This window comes from Hippoglossus stenolepis, chromosome 18 (genome assembly GCF_022539355.2).
Source record: "Hippoglossus stenolepis isolate QCI-W04-F060 chromosome 18, HSTE1.2, whole genome shotgun sequence".
NCBI lineage: Eukaryota > Metazoa > Chordata > Actinopteri > Pleuronectiformes > Pleuronectidae > Hippoglossus > Hippoglossus stenolepis.
In genome coordinates this window covers 6,943,943-6,950,171 of record NC_061500.1, presented here as the reverse complement: position 1 = coordinate 6,950,171, position 6,229 = coordinate 6,943,943, and positions in this window count along the sequence as shown.

Sequence of the window (6,229 nt, the reverse complement as noted above, 5' to 3'; positions counted from 1 at the left end):
TGAAAGCAGTGAAGGATCACTCACGGTGAATGGTTTGGATTAAAGGCTAAAGCTCTGCCGTGAATCAGTGGGATTTAATTATGTTTAATGACTGTTGAATGTGATTTAAATCTGATGTCATCATTCAACAGAAATGTCATTTTGACAGCAGCGTATTTGATGTGTCTGCCTGGGATTCGGTGACACTACACAAAATAACCTTTCCACAGAGAGACACAGATGAGAAAAGAGGAAGTAATCCTTGTTTTGTGTGTTTTTTCGACAGCCCCCATAAAGAATTACAGGTATTTTATCAATGGCGGAGGCTTGCATGTGAAAACTCACAGCTCATTTGTCCCTTTCTCTTCCTCCCTGTGTGTCTCGGAGGTGACCACAGCCAAAATTACGTTCCAGGAGCTGCGGTGCATACACAGCATCCCGAGCTTAAAAGAAGCCCAGATAATCTGATGCCCCTGCACCTCAGGGGTTGCCGCTCCGTGGATATGACAGCACACATCACCGCTCCCTGCTGCACAACAGCATCGGCTGGATTTGGAGTGTTGATAAAAGCAATTTTAATAACTTTCTCCCAAATTCTCTGCCGTTTTTCTTTTTTTTTTTAGTTGTATGTGTATAAACTCTCTCCCCTTTGCAGTCGATTTATCTGTCCGGCAGCGGTGAGGGAAGTAAACAAACTTGCCGTGGAGATAAGCGGTGATTCAAAGCCGTCTCGGCGGCGCATCGTGGCCCAGCATCTTTTGATTGTGGAGCTGTTGTATCATACAGGATGCAGAACTCAAAAGTAGAGAAACAGAAATGATTAAGATACCAACACAGTTTTTTACAACTACAACGCAGTAACCGAAATCTCAGTGGGCTTTTCTACTGAAAATGTTTTTTAAAAGTTAGAGTCATCCCTTAGTCTCTCACATGAAAATCATCATCAACAGTCTACGCTTTCAACACAGTTAAGTAAAAGCTTCGGCTGCAATAGGAATTAGTCTTGGGTGGTTGGGAAACAGCTTGATAAAAATCTAATTTCTATTACATTGTTTGGGAAATAATTCACTGAGACAAGTGGCGTAGCAGCAATACTCTGTGGGTTTGTCTTACAAACAACAAGACGGAAGCCGAGTCAGTATCATTACAGCGGGATATCTAATCTGGAGCATCAGCTTCCCTATTGACAGATTTAAGGGATTGGGGTCATTGTGTTGGAGGATTAGTGTGCATTAGTGGACCCTCTCCATGGCACACTCCTGATAATGTAGGCCAGAAGAGACAAGGTCACTCACTGTATATTCACGCGTTTCCCATAGGTTGGACACGTGCTCGCGGATGATGAGAGCTGATTGTGGGAAGGCGTAGCTGCAAATGGAAGAACAAAAAAAAAATATATATATATATACAGCTATTGTGACGTCTGCTGAATGGAACAGATGTTAAAAGTGCGTTAACTCAGACGGATAGTCAGAGAAAGACAAAAGAAGACATGAATACATCAGATGGAAAAGGGGAAAAGATGGAAGTGGTGACTCTCACGTCGCAGGTGGAGGGGATCTCAAACTGTATGGCAGCTCATTAAGACCCGAGTACCTCGTGCCTCCCTGCGACACTCGTTGCTGTCAGTGGCTGTCTGCACGGTGTCAGTGCTCGCTGTGCGTCATATGATAATGTCACTGATTTTACAAAGAAAGGAACAAAAGACAGGAGGGACGCTGTTTGTGTTAATGAGACAGGTTGAGGAAAATGGTTTTCGTGAGAGCACAGGAAAGAAGGAGGCTAATTGACATAGGAGAGATGGGATGAAGCAGAGTAAATGAGTAAATGTCACCGTGGTTGTTTTATTTTTTGCTTACCCACTAATGGAGACGATATACAACACTCACTGTTTATAGGAGTGCAAATGGGAGGGGAGGGGGAGTGAGGAAGAAAACGAGGGAGCTCCGGAGACAGACTGGGGCGCAGGAAGACGGGATGAGTCATCGCCACACGACTGCCTGCTCCTCAGAAAGTGTTTGAATTTTTAAATGATCCCAATTACAATCTTCTTTTTGTGCCGCCCGGTGAAGGAATGGTACAGAAAAAAAAGATATTTCCCAGAGTAAATTTTCTTGCAAAGGCACTTTGTAACTCTCCCCAGACTCTGACCTCAGATTCCTGTGAGGTTTTGCCAAAAGTAATATGAGCCTTAAGATCCGGGTCATGTGAGCATTTATGAATTGGCTCACACTGCAATCTTACCTTTTGAGCCACGGTAATGAAGTAACAGACTGGATTGGAGAGGCTGTGATTGAATAAGAGAGCTCCAGCAACAGATACACAGTAAACAGGAAGTATACTGAGATCGTCTTTTTGAGTTGAGCCACAGTGGCGCTTTAAACGCCCAACTATGAGGATAGACTCTACGAGTTGGTGAGAAACAACAGGGACAAACAGCCACTTTGCTTCTACATCATCACAACCTCCTCGACATTTATTTAGTTTTTAAAGAAACTCTCGACTCAATGTTTGCCAACATAAAGTGCGCATGAAAGAATATAAGCAGTGACGGTTACATGTATTTTCATATGTAGGCGGCATAAATAAGCATTTTAACTAAATGCTAACATTGGCAGGCTACCATGGTCACAATGAACATACTCCTGTAATATATTAAAGGTAAGAAAGTACAGCAGAGACAATTAGTTCTGGGATTTTCAACTGAATCGAAAATGAGGGGTTTTATTAAGTTATTACAGTTCATCAATATAAATGCTCATACAAATTTGTTATCCCTATTGATTAAGCAGATGGAGCAGTTTCTCCTTTTAGAAAAGTGGAGTACACTAAGGCCTCCAAACCAGTTGTGGCTGAGGGGGTAGAGCGGTGGTCCTCCAGCTAGAAGGTCGGCGGCTCGAATACCACTTGCCCCTCATTCCCCATCCCGAACTCCCTTTGGATAAAAGCATCAGCTAAATGACATGTAATGTGCTCGGAGCAAACAAACACTAGACACAGTGTTTCAAGGCCGGCAGCTCGTAATGTTACATATAGTACATATAGTCCCAGTTTGTATGGACGTATCTCCTCCTGTGCATGTGCCCAGTGTTCTATTGTAGGTTGGAGAAAACGGAAGCTTTTATTCTGCAGATGCATCGAGGAAACATCCTTGTATTCTTTTTATAGCACATATATTTATAGGAGAAGGTGAAAGAGATTCTTAATGGTTTAAAAGGTTTTGAACAACAACAACAAACCTCTCACTGTTTCAGGAGCATAATCATTCGTCGGCTGTGAACACACATTCATTTATTTTTTGGCAATTTTCTCTCAATATAACTCTCTCGTTTGTTCATTATTGCCCTAACTGTAATGTGTGTGCCAAACACTCCTGCAGCCTTTTGAATTGATGACAAATAAGGTTGAGGAAACTATTGACACAAATTGTTATCTAACCAAGACACTGAAATAAAATTATTATATACGAGTGCAGTCTGTTGCTTTCTATACAGGAAACAAGATAAATGCATGAGTACATAGTGAATGAACATCCTAATTGATTTTTATAATTAATTCAAGGGGATTTTAATGACAAACTCACAGTCTGAACAAATCAGAGCTTTTGAAGGAATATCATTTGCAAAATAAAAAAACTAAAAAAACTGATATGAATCTACCAGGAACTTAACATTAGATTACACAGCTGTGACGGGCGGATTAAAAACAGTCTACGTGAATGAGGAGCACTGCATTTAGAGTAATCCTGCCGCCGCAGATGTCGGGAGTCCTTCACGCATCTCGGCAGAGTCGTTGTCTTTCACCTCCAGCACCTGGCTCCTGTAATCTGATGTATTTCCTCAGGTTTCTAATGTGTCGCGCACAACTACACCCAGTTTGGGAGAGGCGGGACCTTTTATGGCCTCCCATTTAGAAAACAGGTTGGTTAATCGCTGTTCGGGCCTTTTCTATGTGTTGCATACGGCAAAGTTGCAACTAAAAAAAAACAAGCACAAAAATTATACAGCATTGGTACCTTCAAGAAAAACGAAATGATGTGACTGCATTGCAAGTCAGACGCACCATGGCGACATTAAAGGTGTTTGTAATGGAATAGTTGTATTCATCCCTGAGATGGCTGCAGGCGCCCGACTGGCTTAGCAGTTACTTTTCCACCTCATTTCACATCTGAAGAGCACCGTGTGTGTGTGTGTCTGTGTGTGTGTGTGTGAATAACATACACATACATATGCTCGTACACACAAAGTAAGCCCGTGCCAGACTGTGAGTGTCTGTGCATGTGTGGGTTAAGGATGAAGGGAAACGAGATAGAACTCGTCCGTCAGTCGCATCAGAAGTAGAGAAAACATACGTCAGGTTTGCCGGGTCGGATCCGGAAGACTTTCTTTAAGCTCGTGCAGATGCTTGAAATGTTTCAGTTTGCTCGGCACATAAACATTTTGGAGCCACAGCGAGCGTTTCATCTTCACTATGCCCATTTGTTTTGGAAACGTAGTATCTTCTTACGTGGTAAACAGTTCCCTATCCATTTAATTCTTGACAAGCATTACTCTGCTCTATCCGCTCTCTGCCTCTCTGCCTTGATTCCTGTCTGGATTCACACTTTTTACACATATGCTACATTCATCTTTGCCCACAGGCCTTAAACAATGACTGCCTGTCTCGCTGTTCCTCCTCACGCTCGTTCCTCCCGTCTCACCTGTCACTCTCACTGTATCCCCTTGATAGTTCTTTATTTTATTTTGCTGACGCTGCGTTTTCCTCTGTCTCTGGAATGTGCCAGTGTCAGACACAAGGTGAAACTAGAGGAACGACAGGATTTAGGATTCATTCAGAACTGGATCTTTACTGGATTTTCAGCTTATTTCTTTAAGTTTTCTTGCAGGGAAGTCATTTTGCTGCTAATTGCTGCAGAATTTTAGTGGAAGAGTAGAAGTTCATGACAAAATCCCAAAGTTTTGGACCAAGGGTCTGTACTAGGATGCGAGTTCAACAAGTTTTAGTTTAGTTTAGTTAGTATAACCTGTACTTTGAAGCTGGTTTTCAACTGACAACTGACTTAAGATAAACTGTAAACAAGCAGAGGAATTTTACAAGGTTAGGGATTTTCTTTTTCCTCTTTTGTCCCTGTCAGGATCCTGTAGATCAATGATCATTCTTGTGATCTGATTGGTCAGTGGTTCGGTTGTTGACAGGCTTTTTATCTCTTATCTCGAACATGCACCTTAGGGCCCAGTCACACATTCACAGTTGTATCAGGAGCGAACCCTCTTTAAACCAAACCCACGATATTAGCTTCGGATTCTGCGAAACGTGTGCGTGGGACCGGGCCCTCATGCTGTAGGTTAGTGGTTCTTCATAAGTTACCATGGTGATTTACCCGGTTAGGAGGTGAACCAGCTTTTGAGGACTGAAAAACCTGAAGTTACCTTGATAACCGTGAATCCTGCTTTGTAGCGCAGGCCTCTGGTGACCGTGACGACCATGTGCTCCATGTGATTTACATATAAACCACTATGCAATTTGCGGAAGCGTCCTTAATTCCCCTCCTTTATTCATTTCCCCTTCGATTTGTCACCTCTCACCATTCATTACTTTATTCACTAAACGCCGCCCACCTCCCTCAACGCGCTAAAAATGACAACACGTGTTTAAAAAAGGTCAAAAGCGCCCACGCCAGGAGAATCTGTGTATTTATGTGTGAATATAATTTACTCTGTTCCCCTGCTCACTTCCTTAATTCTATTTTTATAAAATCCTCTTTTTTTTTTTTTTTTTACACTGAGCTGCAGTCATTGCCAGCTTTATATAAATCTGCATGTTTTTTTTAATGCCCCTGTTTATAATTAGCAGTCGTGTTCCAGTCGGATGCTGCAGGTGAAATGCAGGTGCATTGCTGGTTTTGGATTCATCCATTTCAGGTCAGTAGACAGCACGTCTCCCTTGTGGCCTGAGCACATACAGAGGTCGGTCTGAAATAGATAGAAACTTGCGTTGGGCTCTAAATTGAGATCAGAGCCTATTGGTGCCAAATTATTAATCTTCTTCCGATGTTTTCATATGAAACGGCTGCTGTTCGATGTAAGTTGGCTGTTTTTACGTCAGAATAAAAGGAAGCGTTGAATACATTGTATTAGTCTTTATTCTGAGCTTGATGTGCACCACTAACAAGGAGGCATGAATGCACAACATTGAATTCAGATTCATTGCTCTGTCGCTGTCTTTCTCTCTCTGTTGTTTTATCTGCGTC